This window comes from Stomoxys calcitrans, chromosome 4 (genome assembly GCF_963082655.1).
Source record: "Stomoxys calcitrans chromosome 4, idStoCalc2.1, whole genome shotgun sequence".
Lineage (NCBI taxonomy): Eukaryota > Metazoa > Arthropoda > Insecta > Diptera > Muscidae > Stomoxys > Stomoxys calcitrans.
The window spans coordinates 88412518-88429820 of NC_081555.1; the positions used below are offsets into that span (position 1 = coordinate 88412518).

The following is a 17303-nucleotide window of genomic DNA, read 5'->3' on the forward strand; positions in this document are numbered from 1 at the left end:
TTCTGCAAACAGGTCGATAGCGTTAATGACGCCGCCAAGATTTTCAAGGCTTTTGATGAAAACCCATTTTCCAAAGGATACGACGGGACTCACGGAGACACCGGAATCTTGGAATAATGATGTTGATCGATAATTTATAATTTCGGAATTTATGGTGTAGAAATCCTTGTTAAGCTTCAAACCATTTAAGTTACCCGGGCCTGATGGGATATTTCCGGCATTACTACAGAAAGAGGCAGACTATCTGGCGCTTCGTCTGGCCAAAATTTTCACAGCGTGCGTAGGACTTGCATACAATCCGAAAGCCTGGAAGGAGGCAAGGGTGGTGTTTATACCTAAGTCAGGCAAGGCAAGTTAAGCGACACCAAAGGCCTACAGACCCATATGCCTTACGTCCTTTATACTCAAACCCATGGAACGTATTGTGAACACCATGATAAAGAGTATGACATCTAGTGAACTGCTCAAATACAAACAGCATGCCTATGTCAAGGGAAGGTCGTTGGAAACTGCCCTGTACGAGGTTGTGCATAAAATAGAAGAATCCTTCGATGCCAAAATGTCCAGTGTGTGCGGTATGCATTGACACTGAGGGGGCTTTTGACAATGTGCGGAGCGACACACTGATCCAATCCTTAGATCAGTACCGGGTGGACCCGATCCTTAGAGACTGGATTAACCATATGCTAAGGAACAGGTGGATAAAATGTGTGTCCAATGGCAGAAATATAAGGGAGAAAGTGGCACAGGGCTCGCCACAGGGGGCATTTTATCGCCACTCCTATGGGTGACCACCATAAATGACCTATTACGGATGCTGACTGAGGAGGGTTTTGAACCCGTCTGCTACGCAGACGATGTTATATACTTCTAAGGGGTAAGGATCCGAACGAGCTATGCATAAGGGCCGCAAGGGTCTTGCATATGACATATGACTGGGCTATACCCAGAGGTCTCAATGTTAACCCAGAAAAGGCTGAAATATGGCTGTTCACGAGGAAGACGAAGGTGGGCGATTTTAAGGCACCACGTTTCCTCAATAAAACGATTGCGATATCTGACAAGGTCAAATACATAGGTGTGATCTTGGATAGGAAACTGAATTGTAAGTATCACATTCAGGAGCGTACTGTTGGGCACTATGTAGAAGGGCCATAGGCTCGAAATGGGGCCTGAATCCGAGGATATTCCACTGGTTCTACAGTAGCGTGATAAGACCAATACTTACTTACGACTCAGTAGTTTGATGGACTGCTATGGAGGAAAAGTTCAACATAAGGACCATACAACAGGTTCATAGAACATGTTGTCTTGGCAAAGGCGGAACGATGAGGACCACGCCCACTAGGGCACTGGAGACTATTCCAGATATGCGACCCATTGACATACAGATTAAGTGGGAGGAAGCCACTGCGGCTATGAGACTTAAGGCGATGGGAGAATGGATTGAGGATGGGAGCAGCTCATACCATCGCGGTATAACCGAGGCGATGGTATGCAAGGAAACTGCAAGGAAGAAGAAAGGTTTCCGATCGGATACCTGAGATGAACTTTGAAGTTGAGTGCGACGCACTGCTGCCATCGGCGCAGTCTTGGATTGACGGAACCCTAGGTTTGCCATGTGGAAGATCATGTTACACGGATGGATCAAAGCTAGAGGACAGAGTGGGCCTGGGGGTTTACATTGAAAACCCAGGGACTGAGATCTGTTTTAAACTGCCTGACCATAATACGGTCCTGCAGACAGAGATCCGGCCGATCAGGGAATGTGTGAAGTGGTGTGGTGCTATCGCGAGGACGTCGAGTGTGAACATCTTCACCGACAGTAAAATTGTCATAAGGACAATAACAACCAGGACGGTAAGGTCACGATATCCGGGCGATCGCGGAATGCGTAAGGTCGTGTGGTGCTAACGCGTGGACGTTGAGTGTGAACATCTTTATGGACAGTGAACTGACCATCAAGGCAATAACAAACAGGACGGTAAAGTCACGAACGGTCTTGGAGTGTAAAAAAGATGACACAATCCACATTTTTTGGGTTGCCGAGCCATAACGGAGTAAGGGGGAATGAGAGAGCATTCGATTTGGCAGTGAGTGCCAGAGGATTGCTCTCTAAAAACTTGGTTAATCCCAATCCTTTCGGGTCGACGCAGTGCGAGTTAAAGCGTTGGCGACGAACGGGCATGTAACACTGTGGAACAGCGAAACGGTAGACGAAAATCCTATGGGGACATCCGGATCATGAGAGGGCGAGGCTATTACTGAAACAAAGTTACAAGAAGGTCAGTTTAGTATGGGACACATGGGACTACGAGCTCCCTTATGCAAAATCGTTTGAAAAAAGCATGTGTAGGGCATAACATGATGAGATGTTAGAGCATTTCCTATGTCATTGCCCGTCTTTCACTTAGGGGCGCGATATGGTAAACAATTGGGGATTTTGTGAGTAGCACAGAACTAACTTCTGGCTTAAAGTTACTTTTTATAGCCTCCACCATAGGATGGAGTTACTTTTTATAGCCTCCACTATAGGATGGAGGTATACTAATTTCGTCATTCCGTTTGTATCACTTCGAAATATGCGTCTAAGACCCCATCTTATATATAAAATTGAATTTGTGTTTGTTTGTTTGTTACGTATAGACTCAAAAACGGCTGAACCGATTACCTTGAAATTTTCACAGATTATGTGGGTTGATCTGGAAGGAAACATAGGCTATATAAATTTTTGATATCGGGAGGGGGGCGGAAACTCCCCTTATCCCAAAAGTATTACCCAAAAATAAAAGTGGACCGATCGGGACAATATGGAATTCAAATGAAAGATATTCAAAAGTGGAGTACGAATTTCATAATAAAAGTTGGGTTCAAGTACCTGGGGGCCGCCCCAGCCCTAAAACCCTTAAAATAGGTATATATTACGATCACGACAATGTGGGACTCAAATGAAATGTATCGGGAGTAGATTACGAATATGGTCAGGAAGAAGAAATATGCTTTATAGTTTGTTGATATCGGAAGGGGGCGGACCCTCCCCGTTACCCCAAAAATACCACCCAAAATCACAAGTAGACCGATAAAGACAATATGGATATCAAATGAAAGGTATTGAAGAGTAAAATACGAATATGGTATTACAAATTGGGTCCAAGTACCCAGGAAGTTGCCCTAACCCAAAAATGTCTAAAAACAGACAAATTGGTCGTCCATATCAGTATGGGGCTTAAATGAAAGGTATTCGTGAGTAGATTACGAATCTGGCATACAAAATCAAATCGAAGTGTAGGAGGTCACCCCACCTCCCATAAACTCCCCAAATGGACATATGACCCATCATGACTCTATGGGACTCGGTTTGTTTGTTTGTTCTGTAGAATCAACAAAAGGAAACATAGGCTATATAATTTTTAGATATCGGATAATGGCTGACCCTCCCCCTTACACCAAAAACCCCACCCAAAATCAAAAGAGGACTGATAAGCACAATATGGATATCAAATGAAAGGTATTGGAGAACATAAAATGAAAATCACATTAAATTTTGAGTCCAAGTACCCAGCGGGCCGCCCCAACCCAAAAACTCCTCTAAACAGAAATATTCGACGTTCCTATCAATATGGGACATAAATGAAAAGTATACGGTAATAGATTACAAATATGTCATAAAAAATAAGGTCCAAGGTCATCTCTCCCCCAAATACCTCCCCAGCCCCAAAACACCCTCCAAACTTACCGATCATGACAAAATGGGGTTCAACGTAAAGGGATTTGGGAGTGGACACGAATTTGAGTCGAAATGTCTCCCCTAAAAAGCACTTCTCATTACCCTTATTTCAAAAATACCAGATTTCGGAGATTGGTAATGCGATTAGTTCGAAATTTTTTGCACTCCAAAAAAAAACATGGTTTCTATTTTTGGGGACAGCCCAAAACCCGCCAAATGGATATATCGACCAATCACGACAATATAGAGCCATGTGTTTGGGGAGACGCCCCACCCCAAAATACCTCCCTATAATGAAAGGTATTTGGGGTGGATATTTATTGATTTTCGGGAAATTTATATTCATTTTCGGGGCAAAGACTCTGGCGTCCACCCCACCTTCAAACACAACTTATTTACCGGTCATGACATTATGGGACCCATACGAAATGTTTCTGAAAGTAGAGCACGAATCTTATATTTACTTTGATGGCCAAGTAACCATCCCCGAAATACCTCTTAAACCCGAAATATTTAACAAAAATCTTTAATATGGGGCTCAAAAAACAAAAAAAAAAAACACTTGGCCGTATAAACCAATCGCCCGATTAGTCTTCTAGAGTTTCTAGAGGGAGCAATTTTTTTTCAATTTGGTTGAAATTTTACATATGTCGTTTTTGTATGAGTTCCAACAACCAAAATATTGTCTTAATGAGTTGAAAACCTGATATAGCTGCCATATATACCGATCTCCACACTGAGCCACTGAAGGGCGAAATTTTTAATCGATTTGCTTAAAATTTTGGAGTTGGTATTTTCCTACCACTGACTTGATGTAGCTCATATATATATGAAAAAGACATTCAAAGAACTTGACAAATGCGATCGATGGTGGAAAGTATATAAGATTCGGCCCAGCCAAACTCAGCACGCTTTTACTTGTTAGTATTTAGAGCGCACAACAAGCCGATTATCGGCTTAGGTGTATGTCTATAGTGGCTTGGGGCGGATAAATATCCGGACCCTCTTTTCAACCTAACCTAACCTAAAAAGCACCAAATTTTGTGAGTAAACAATTTAGTTGACATCCCCAGACTAATAGCACTCTACAAGTACTCGATGATGAGAAATGGCAATCTAACCAAAAAATAAGCAATAAATTCCCTAACATTGTATGGGAATTTTAATAATTTTAAAGTTCAAAGTAGAAATCATAATATCTTTCCACTGTGCCCCACCTATAGCTTTGGAACAAAAAATCTTGGCGCCATTCATTTATCCACAAAGTGGTACGTCTTAACTAGGCACAGTGCATATGAGCTCGTGTTTATAAATTAAAAGCATTTGAAAGTCTTTAACAAAAGTTAATATTACCACACAACCTAACATTCTTTGGCAAAGTTATATAAAAAGTTCTTAAACCCAGCAAACACAGTCGGTTCACAAATATCAAATGTCCAAGAAAAAATTATTTTAATGTAACAAGTAAACTTTTTGATACCATACACCACAAAAATAATTCATGCTAATTCTTAAGGGGCTCTTTAGGGGGTCAAGAAATAAAATAGAAAGATCGGTTTATATGGGAGCTTTATCAGCTTTATTTATTTGACAAGTATGTTTAAGGTTATGGGAAAAGCCGTTGTACAAAATTTCAGATAAATCGGATAATAATTACGCCCTCTGGAGGGTCAAGAAGTCAAGATTCAAGATTGATTTATATGGCAGCTACATCAGGTTATAGACCGATTTAAACAATACTTAGCAGTTGTTGGAAATCATAGAATAACACATCGCGCAAAATTTCAGCCAAATCGGAGAAGAAATGTGCATTCTAGAGGCTCCAGAAGTCAAGATCCCAGATCGGTTTATATGGCAGCTATATGAAAACATGGACCGATATAGCCCATTTACACTCCCAACCGACCTACACTAATACGAAGTATTTACGCAAAATTTCAAGCGGCTAACTTTACTCCTTCGAAAGTAAGCGTGCTTTCAACAGACAGACGGATGGGTGGACAGACATGGCTAGATCGACTTAAAATGTCATGACAATCAAGAACATAAATACTTTGTGGGGTCTAAGATGAATATTTCGAGGAGTTACAAACAGAAGGACGAAATTAGTATACCCCCATCCTATGGTAGAGGGTATAAAAAGACACTGTTTGATGCGGTTTATGGGCTGGCTGCATCATTGGACCGTACTTCTTCAAAGATGATGCGAATCGTAACGTAACTGTGAATGGTGAGCGATACCGTGAGATGATATCCAACTTTTTTTGCCCCAAATGCAAGAGCTTGACTAACATGACATGTAGTTTCCACACACAGCTCGCGTAACAATGAAATTTTAGAGAGGGGAGTTCGGTGAACGTTTTATTTCACGTTCGGGACCGGTCAATTGGCCGCCTAGATCGTGCGATTTAGCGCCTTAAGACTGTTTATTGTGGGGCTATGTTAAAGTTAATGTCTAAAGAGACAAGCCCGCTTCAATTGACGCATTGGAAGACAACATTGAAGCACTTATTTGTGAGAAACCGGCCAAAATATTGAAAAGAGTATGCCAAAATTGGACTAAGCGGATGGACCATTTAAGGCGCAGTCACCGTCAATATTTTCATGAAATAATCTTTAAACATTAAATTATATGGACCGTACTATCGATTCAAATAAAAATTTCATGCAATTTTCTCAATTTTATTTTTTTTTGTTTTTTTAAAAAACTTTCCTATAGCTCTTAAAGAATCACCATTTAGAACAATTGTGCGAATAATGAATTCCTTAAGCGGTATGTAGGAAAATCTGTGGAAAAAATTTACAATTTCACAAAATGTTGGAAAAAATTAGTAAACATCCGAAATAGTGAAATGTTTTCAACCCGGTGAGATTCTTATTACACCCAATTAGACTTTTTTTATGCCCACCTCCATAGGATAGGTCGTTTATTCATTTCGTCATCCCGTTTGCAATCGTCGAAATACCCATTTCCGATCCTACAAAGTACATATATTTCGGCTCGTCGTAAAATTCTAAGGCGATTTTACGATGTCCTTGTGTCTTTCTGTCCGGCTGTTGTAATCTATCTATAGTTTTCAAAAAGTGAGATATTGATCTGAAATTTGGAACAGGTACGTCTTTTCGTTGCAAGCAGTTCTTGAACAGGTCGACATCCGACCCAAATAAAGCTCAGATCGGACTATATATAGTCCGATCTGTCGATTTAGGGTCTAAACCCATTAAAACCGCATTTATTCGCTGAAATTTGTAATCTTATATACCCTCCACCATGGATCGCATTTGTCGAGTTCATTTCCCGACATCTCTTCTTAGGCAAAAAAAGGATATAGGAAAAGATTTGCTCTGCTATTAGAACGATATCAAGATATGGTCCGGTTTGGACCACAATTAAATTATATGTTGGAGACCTGTGTAAAATGTCAGCCAATTCGAGAAGAGAAGTAAAATAGAGAGATTGATTTATATGTTGATGGTCATGAGAGGATCCATCGTACAAAATTTCAGACAAATCGGATAACAATTGCGACCTCTAGAAGCTCAAGAAGTCAAGTCCCCAGATCTTTTTAATGTTTAAAATACTTCGTGCAAAATTCATTCAAATCGGATAAGAATTGCGCCCTCTAGAGGCTCAAGAAGTCAAGACCCAAGATTGGTTTATATGACAGCTATATCAGGTTATGGACCGATTTGAACCACACTTGGCACAGTTGTTGGATGTCATAACAAAATATGTCGGGAAAAATTTCATTCTAATTGGATAAAAATTGCGCACTCCAGAGGCTCAAGAATTCAAGACCCAAGATCGGTTTATATGGCAGCTATATCAAACCATGGACCGATATGGCCCATTTACAACACCAACTGACCTACACTAATAAGAAGTATTTGTGCAAAATTTCAAGCGGCTAGCTTTACTCCTGCGGAAGTTAGCGTGCATTCGACAGACAGACCGACGGACGGTCGGACAGATGGACGGACATAGCTAGATCGAAATAAAATGTCTCAACGATCAAGAATATTCATACTTTATAGGGTCTCAGACGAATATTTCGAGTAGTTACAAACAGAATGGCGAAATTATTGGGTTGTCAAAAAAGTAATTGCGGATTTTTCATATAGTCGGCGTTGACAAATTTTTTCACAGCTTGTGACTCTGTAATTGCATTCTTTCTTCTGTCAGTTATCAGCTGTGACTTTTAGCTTGCTTTAGAAAAAAATAGTAAAAAAAGTATATTTTATTAAAGTTCATTCTAAGTTTTATTAAAAATGCATTTACTTTCTTTTAAAAAATCAGCAATTACTTTTTGGGCAACCCAATAGTATACCCCCCATCCTATGGTGGAGGGTATAAAAAGAAAATTTAAAGTTAGGAATTCTGTGCTACGAGAGCTCATAGTCCTATGTGTCCCATTATGATACAAAATGCTATATTGACCTCCTTCTTACTTCCTTTCAGTAATAGCCTTGTTCTCTCACAAACCGGATCACCCTATAGGATTTTCGCCACCCTACCAACCGATTCGGTGTTTCACAGTGTTACATTGTTCGGCCCCCACGCCCTGCGTCGACCCGAAAGGTTTCGGGTTACCCAAGATTTTTGACGGCAGTCCTCTGGCCTTCACTGCCAAATCGTCTGCCCAATTATTCCCCCTTTCTCCGTTATGGGCCGGCATCAAACGATGGGGAGTATGCCATCCTCAGAGGCGTTAATCTCCTTTGTACCCTCCAAGACTGTTCTTGACCTTACCGTCCTGGTTTTTATTCCCCTTATGGCCACATTAAAGATGCATACACTCGACGTCCTCGTGTTAGCACCACACCACCTCACTAATTCTGTGATCGCCCGGATCTCCGCCTGCAGGACCGTATTATGGTTAGACAGACTGAAACAGATCTCAGTCCTTGGGTTCTCAATGTAGACCCCCAGACACACTCTCTCCTTTAGCTTTGATTCAACCGTGTAACATGATCTTCCAGAAGGCAATAAGAGCAATAAGAGGGTTGAGTCAGTCCAAAACTGGCATTGCTGCCACCGTCGCAGTCGACGTCAAGTGTCGCCTCAGGTAACCGATCGTAAACGTTTTCCTTTCCTTCCGGGTTTTCTATCGTCGCTTCGATTATACTGCTATGCTATGAGCTGCTCCCATCCTCAATCCATTCTCCCATCGCCTTAAGTCTCATAGCCATTGTGGCTGCCTCACACTTAGTCTGTTTGTCAACTTAGGATATCTAGAATAGTCTCCAGTACCCTAGTGTGCGTGGTCCTTATTGCTCCGCTTATGCCAAGACAACATATTCTCTGAACCTGTTGTATGGTCTTTATGTTTCACTTTTTCTCCAAACTACTAAGGCGTTAGTAGGTATTGGTGTAAACAAATATGATCCAGATCAGACTATATGGATATAGCTGCCATATATTGTAGACCGATCTCAAGAACGCACTTTGAGCAATATTTTGCTAAAAAATGTTATGATTTGTTCAAAGTTACTATCCCGCACCAGCCAAGAACGTCTTTAATCATTCGCCATTTTAGGGTATTGCACACCAAGCAATTTCGCTTGGTTACTTGAAACTTTTGTTAATTGTGCTAGCCTTATATAAAAAAAAAAATAATACGTTATACCACCACAATAGCAAAGCTGAAGATCTATGCTTTACTTAGGCAAGAGGACATTACAAGTATGACTAAAAAAAAGTGGCAAGACCTTGCACAATAATAACATCCGCCTCCGCTTCACACACATGCACAGCAGCTCCACCTTCATGCCATTGTCTGTTTTGTTTTTCATAAAAAGCATAATGAAAATGAACTGCAAAGACAGCAGCACAGCAGAAGGAGCAACTGACGGTGCACTCCTTCTATTGTCGTTGGCATATATGGGATGTGGATTTGAACGCGCACTTTTGTATGGGATAAATCCTTGTAAAGCAGACCTCATCTGCAGAGCACATATGTGTGTTGCGACAGCTGACATGAGTGGGGAGGTGACGCTCTAACTTTTAACCTCATTCATAAAACATTGCAATTGTTCCCCGAACGCGAGTATTCTTTGTCAGTCAGCCCAAAACCGGGTACGGGTGCAGTTGGGTATTTGTTCTGTGCTTGTCTTCAGATGGGATTCTAGTTCGAGGGTTTATAAGTTTATGACTTGGCTTTTATGCATTTTTAATTTATAGTTAAAGGTGAGAAAACATGCAGAATATCATTTGTTGGAGCAGACAATGGAAATTAACTTTTCCAAAAGGGTATTTTCATAGATTGTTGAGTAATAGGGGTAGTCTTAGTTCATATTTACAACTTAAATATAAGCTTCAGAATATATGCCAAGGGGAATGAAATGAATTGTTGTAGCCAAATTTGTAAATTTTGTAAATTTTAAAGTCTAGATGAAAAATAGAGATTGAAACCCTCCTCCTTAATCGCACTAGCAAATATGGTGCAATAAGTTATCCAAATGAATTTAAAATTTATAGCCCTTTTCTGCCAATAAATCGATAATTACGAATCTAAAAATGTTGACAGACATTTAGGTTAGGTTTAAAAGAGGGTGCAAATATTAATCCGCCCCATGCCACTATGGAAATACACCTAAGCCAGTAATCGGCTTGTTGTGCGCTCTCAAAACTAAAAAGCAACCTCTAACAAGTAAAAAGGCGTTAAGTTCGGCCGGGCCGAACTTTGGATACCCACCACCTCGGGTATATATGTAAACCACCTTTCATCAAAATCCGTAAGTTGCATACCTTATGTCCCATAGCAGTAATCGGTACAAGTCATTGGTCAATCCGCAACGCGGATGTCGAGAAGCCTAACACAACGAACTGTCCCAAATCTCGGCGAAATCGGATTATAAATGCGCCTTTTATGGGGCCAAAACTTTAAATCGAGAGATCGGTCTATATGGCAGCTATATTCAAATCTGGACCGATTTGAGCCAAATTGACGAAGGACGTCGAAGAGCCTAACGCAACTCACTGTCTCAAATTTCCGCAAAATCGGGAAATAAATGCGCCTATTATGACCCCTAAAACCCTAAATCGGAGGATCGGTCTATATGGCAGCTATATCCAAATCTGGACCGATATGGGCCAAACTAACGAAGCATGTCGAGGGGTCTAACACAACTCACTGTCCCAAAATTCAGCAAAATCGGATAATAAATGTGGCTTTAATGGGCTTAAGACCCTAAATCGGAGGATCCGTCTATATGACAGCTATATCCACATCTGGACCGATTTACCCTAAATCGGAGGATCGGTCTATATGGCAGCTATATCCAAATCTACACCGATATGGGCCAAACAAACGAAGCATGTCGAGGGGCCTAACACAACTCACTGTCCCAAATTTCAGCAAAATCGGATAGTAAATGTGGCTTTTATGGGCCTAAGACCCTAAATCGAAGGATCGATCTATATGGCAGCTAAATCCAAATCTGAACCGATCTGCGCCAAACTAACGAAGGATGTAGAGGGGCCTCATACAACTCACTGTCACCAAATTCAGCGAAATCGGATAATAAATGTGGCTTTTATGGGCCTAAGACCCTAAATCGGCGGATCGGTCTATATGGGGGCTATATCAAGATATAGTCCGATATCTTCGAACTTAACCTGCTTATGGACAAAAAAAGAATCTGTGCAAAGTTTCAGCTCAATGTCTTTTTTTTTGAAGACTGTAGCGTGATTTCAACAGACAGAAAGACGGACGGACATGTCTAGATCATCTTAGATTTTTACGCTGATCAAGAATATATATACTTTATAGTGTCGGAAATGGATATTTCGATGTGTTGCAAACGAAATGGCAAAATGTATATACCCCCATCCTTCGGTGGTGGGTATAAAAAGAAAATTTTACCTTCTTGCTTCCTTTCAGTAATAGCCTCGTCTTCTCACGATCTAGATCCCCCATAAGATTTTCGCCGTCCTACCGACCGTTTCGCTGTTCCTCAATGTTGCATGCGCATTCGTCGCCCACTCCCTTAACTCGGACTGCGTCGAGCCAAAAGGCTTCGGGTTAACCAAGTTTATTGACTACAGTCCTCTGGCCTTCACCGTCAAATCGTCGGTCCTTTCATTTCCCCTTACTCGATGCGAATTTTCCCATCCTCAGAGAAGGCGTTAATCTCCTTCTTACACTGCAAGACTGTTCGTGACCTTACCGTCCTGGCTGGTATTGTTCTTATGGTAATTTTACTGTCGGTAAAGATGTTCACACTCGACGTCCTCGCGTTAACACCACACCACTTTACCCATTCCGTGATCGCCCGGATCTCCACCTGCAGGACTGTATTATGGTCAGGCAGTCTACAACAGATGTCAGTCCCTGGGTTTTCAATGTAAACCCCCAGGCCCACTCTGTCCTCTAGCTTTGATCCATCCGTGCAACATGATCTTCCAGATGACAATATTGATGGCAATATTAGGGTTCCGTCAATCCATGACTGTGCTGATGGCAGCAGTGCGTCGCACTCGACTTCAAGGTTCATCTCAGGTTTCCGATCGGAAACCTCTCCACTTCCTTTCAGTTTTCCTATCGTCGCCTCGATTATACCGCGATAGTATGAGCTGTTCCCATCCTCAATCCATTCTCCCATCGCCTTAAGTCTCATAGCCGTAGTTACTGCCTCACACTTAATCTGTATGTCAATGGATCGGATATCTACAATAGTCTCCAGTGCCCTAGTGGGCGTGACCCTCATCGCTCCGCCTATGAAAACACAACATGTTCTCTGAACCTGTTGTATGGTCTTTATGTTGCACTTTTTCTCCATAACAGTCCACCAAACTTATGAGGCGTAAGTAAGTATTGGGCTAATCATGCTCATGTAGAGCCAGTAAACCATCCTCGGATTCAGGCCCATATCAGGCAAACGGCCCTTCTAGATAGTGCCCAACATCTGTGAGCCTTCTCAGTACGCTTTGAATGTGACACTTCCAATTCAGTTTCCTGCCCAAGATCACACCCAAGTATTTCACCTTGTCAGCTGTCGAAATCGTCTTATTGAGGAAACGTGGTGCGTTAAATTGACCCACCTTCGTCTTAATCGTGAATAGGCATATTTCAGTCTTCTCTGGGTTAACATTGAGATCTCTGGGTCTAGCTCAATCATATGCCATATGCAAGACCCTTTCGGCCCTTCTGAATAGCTCGTTCGAATCCTTACCACTTAGAAGTATTATAATATCGACAGGTTAAAATCCCTCCTCAGTTAGCATCCGTAATAGGTCATTTATGGTGGTTACCCATAAGAGTGGCGATAAAATGCCCCCCCTGTGGCGTGCCCTGTGCCACTTTCTCCCTTGTATTTCTGCCATGAGACACACAAGTTATCCATCGGTGCCTTAGCATATGGTTTATCCAAAGTACGGCCAGGCTCAACTTAACGAATTTTTGATTCTATTGTCAATTTAATATAAAAATATCGTAGATTTCTTTGGCTCGTATAAAGATAACAAACATTTTTGAAGGAGACAAACATTTTTTTCTGTTATGCAATCCATTAGAACAAATTTCGGGGTTTGCGGTAGGTAAAAATATTATAATACGTTTTTTGCCATGTCTTGCTTTTGATAACCACTTCTCAACATATCAATTTAATTAACATTTTTTCCAGTTGGATTTAATTAAATTTTAATGGCGGCTCAACAACTCAATGGCCCATCGATAACTGAAAAGATCATAAATCTCTTGGTCAGCCTGAATTATTTCTAGCCACATATGGAGTTTGACTACCTTATTGGCAAATGGTCAGACATTTATTATGGTCTGTATTTTTTATGCCTTTATGTTTCATCTCCATTTCTTTCCAAACGTGCTTTTTTATATGAGATAGGATTAAGCGTTTATGATTTTTTTTATTATTTTTCCCCGATTTTTGTTTGTTGATTTTTCAACAATTTTAATATCTCCCCTAGGAATTGTTTGTCAATAACCTTTAATCCCTTTGTTTGTGGCAATTACACTCTGTGACGTGATTTTGTTTGACATCTAAACCAGAAAGGGAGGATACAACGATGGAAAAAAAAGGAAATTTTATTAACTGTCTTTTCAACTAAAACCACAATCATTTGATGTCATGGCATTTAAAAACTAAAGAGAAAAAAATGTTAAAATGAAATGGAAGAATAATAAAGGATACGTGACATAAACATTTATGCATTCATTCATACATCCAGTCGTCATTTGACTAGTGGTCAGTTGTTTGCTTCTTCGTCCAAGCGCTGATGGTATGGACCACAATGTCAGCGCTGATTTGCAATTTGCAATCAAATCATGGCTGAGAGAGCTCAGGGGCTCAGTTGGTTTCTCTAAAATCACGTAAAGTATGAAAAATATTTCTAGTCAAGTGAAGTTTACTGAAGTTGCTGTTAATACTTTTTACATTGGCAATTGTTTCGTACTAAACTCATTTTGCAATTGTTATGGGGCTGCACAGTGGGATCAAACGAAAAAAGTGAAAAGAAAGCAAACACCAATGAAATTGAATAATGGTGGATGAGAGCTTAAGACAGAAATGTAGCTAGTAGGGCTTTTAGCAGCAGGGATAGAAAATTCCCATATCTATGGGTGACCACCAAAAATTACCTATTACGGATGCTAACTGAGGAGGTAATTGAACTCGTTTGCGTAGCAGACCATGTTATACACAGACGATGTTATCTGCTACGCAGACGATGTTATCTGCTACGCAGGCGATGTTATACTACTTCTAAGGGGTAAAGATCCGAGCCAGCTATGCAGAAGGGCCGAAACTGTCTTGCATATGGCACATGACTGGGCTAGACTCAGGGGTCTCTCAAAAGACTGAAATATGCCTGTTCATGAGAAGGACGAAGGTGGGCCAACTTAAGGCACAACTTTTCCTTAATAAGATGATTTCGATATCTGACAAGGTTTAATACTTAGGTGTGATCTTGGATAGAAAACTGAATTGAAAGTGTCAAATTCAAGATCGTATCGAGAAGGCTCCCAGAACTTGATCACCATGTAGACGGGCCGTAGGCTCGAAATGAGGCTTGAAGCCGAGAATAGTCCACTAGCTCTACAGAAGCGTGATTAGACCAATACTTACATACTTGGCAGACTGTGATGGAGAAAAAGTGAAACATTAGGATTATACAACAGGTTCAAAGAGATGGTATCTTGTCATAGGCGGAGCGATGAGAACCACTCCTACTAGGGCAATGGAGACCATTCTAGATATCCGACCATAGACATACAGATTAAGTGTGTGGCAGCTATTGCGACTATGCGACTTAAGGCGATGAGAGAATGGATAGAGTATAGAAGCAGGTCATACCATCGCGGTATAATCGAGGCGACGAAAGGAAACCAGGAAGGAATGGAAGAGGTTTCCGATCGGATAGATGAGATTAACGAAACAATAGTATTGCCAACTGGAAAATCATTTTATATGGATGGATCAAAGCTAGAGGTCAGAGTAGGCCTGGGGGTCTACATTGAAAACCCAGGGACTGAGATCTGTTTTAGACTGCCTGACCATAATACGGTCCTGCAGGCTGAGATGGTGTGGTGTTAACGCAAGGACGTTGAGTATGAACACCTTTAAGGACAGTAAACATGACATAAGGGTAAGAGAAATCAGGACGGTAAGGTCACGAATAGTCCTGCAGTGTAAAAAGGACGCCTTACGTGAGGATGGCACGATTCGCATCGTTTGGGTGCCGGGTCATAGCGGATTAAGGGGGAATGAGAAAGCAGACGATTTGGCAGTGAAAGCCAGAGGACTGTTGTCAATAAACATGGTTAACCCGAAGCCTTTCGGGTCGACTCAGTCCGAGTTAAGGTCGTGGGCTACGAATACGCTTACAACACTGTAGAACAGCGACACGATTGGTAGGACGGCGAAAATCCTATGGGGGGATCCAGATCGTGAGAACATCAGGCTATTACTGAAAGGAAGCAAGAAGGAGGTCAGTATAGCTATTGGTATCATAACGGGACACATAGGACTACGAGCCCATGTATGCAAAATCGGTTCAGCATGTGTATGGCATGCGGAAAAGATGATGAGACGTTGGAGAATTTCCTTTGCCTTTGCCCGGATTTCGCGTTTAAACGGTACCGGCACTTAGGTATGGACATAAACGATACACGAAATTCCTAACTTAGATTTTCTTTCTCGAGGTTACATTTTATACCCACCATCGAAGGTTGGGGGTATATTCATTTTGTAATTCCGTTTGCTACACATCGGAATATCCATTTCCGACCCTACAAAGTGTATAAATTCTTGATCGTCGTAAAAATCGAAGATGATCTAGCCATGTCCATCTGTCAGTTGAAATCGCTACGCGACAGTTTTAAAAATAGAGATATTTAGCTGAAACTTTGCAAAGATACTTTTTTGTATATAAGCAAGTTAAGTTGGAAAATGGGCTAATGAGTTGAGATAGGCCACTAGACATCCTTCTTCAATTTGGTCCAAATTGGACCATATTTCGATATAGCTGCTATGGGACCTTAAATTATGCATTTTCTCCGGATTATGACGAAAGGTGGTTTACATATATACCCAGTGTGGTGGCTATCCAAAGTTTAGTTTAGTTTTAAGAGTGCACAAGAAGCCGATTACTGGCTTAGGTGCATGTCTGTAGTGGCATGGGGCAGATTAATATTTGCATTCTCTTTACAACTTAACCTAACGTGCAAAGCAAGACCTGTCAGAATCCCGCCCTTCGAACTGCGACGGGCCGTCTCCTTAGTTTTCACTTGGAACACCTTCATTGGGAAACAAAGACTCTATCGGTGCGAAGACACATGCTGTCTAGGCAATACCTTCGTGGCTGTTTTAGCAGAGTCCATCCAAATCATCAACACATGGATAGGTATCCACAGCGCAGAAGACTTTAGGTGGAACTGTGTGATCTACATTAAAACATTTCATTGTTGCACTTTGTTTGTTTGTTTGCTAATTTGTTTGTCTGTTCCGTATAGACTCAAAAACGGCTGAACTTATTTTCATGAAATTTTCACAGATGGTAGTTTGTGCTCCCGGTGATATAACGGCACTACGTTTTTTGATACCCGAAGGAGGGAGGGGGCGGACCCTCCCCCTTACCCCAATTTTCCAAAACGCCAGATCTCGGAGGTGGGTGCACCGATTTAAGCGAAATTTTGTATGTCACCTTATAGTACCTCAAATACACGTAATTGGTATACAATTTTGGGGTCAAATAACCTGGGGAGACGCCCCATCCCAAAACCCTCCCTAACGGATATGCCTACCGATTTTCTTGCTTGCTTGCAAATGAAAGGTATTTAAAAGTATAGTGCGAACTTGGCATAAAAATGTCAGCCTACGTGTCAGGAGGTCCCCCAATAAGGGCAATAAGGGTATAAAATGAAAGGTATTTAAAATTATAGTACAAATCTGACATTCAAAGTTATTCCTTGGTGTCCGGGGGGCCTATCCAACCCTCAAAACCCCCAGCAGGATATATTTACCGATTGGGACAATACGTAAGTCAAATTAAATGAATAAAAAGTAGAGTAAGAATCTGATAAAAAAAATTTATTCCTTGGAGTCTGAGGTGCCCACCCAC

The 17303-nt window shown here is 41.2% G+C and overlaps 2 long non-coding RNA genes across 2 annotated transcripts; one reads left to right on the forward strand and one right to left on the reverse strand.

The window, feature by feature from the left end:
- Positions 1 to 13125: 13125 nt before the first annotated feature.
- Positions 13126 to 13717, reverse strand: LOC131997256 (uncharacterized). Its single transcript, XR_009398153.1, has 2 exons — positions 13471 to 13717; positions 13126 to 13405 (listed from the first exon to the last, which is right to left on the reverse strand). It is a non-coding gene; the product is annotated as an uncharacterized LOC131997256 (long non-coding RNA).
- LOC131997255 (uncharacterized) lies at positions 13195 to 13858 on the forward strand. The gene is made up of 3 exons (XR_009398152.1): positions 13195 to 13261; positions 13352 to 13501; positions 13653 to 13858. It is a non-coding gene; the product is annotated as an uncharacterized LOC131997255 (long non-coding RNA).
- Positions 13859 to 17303: the final 3445 nt, after the last annotated feature.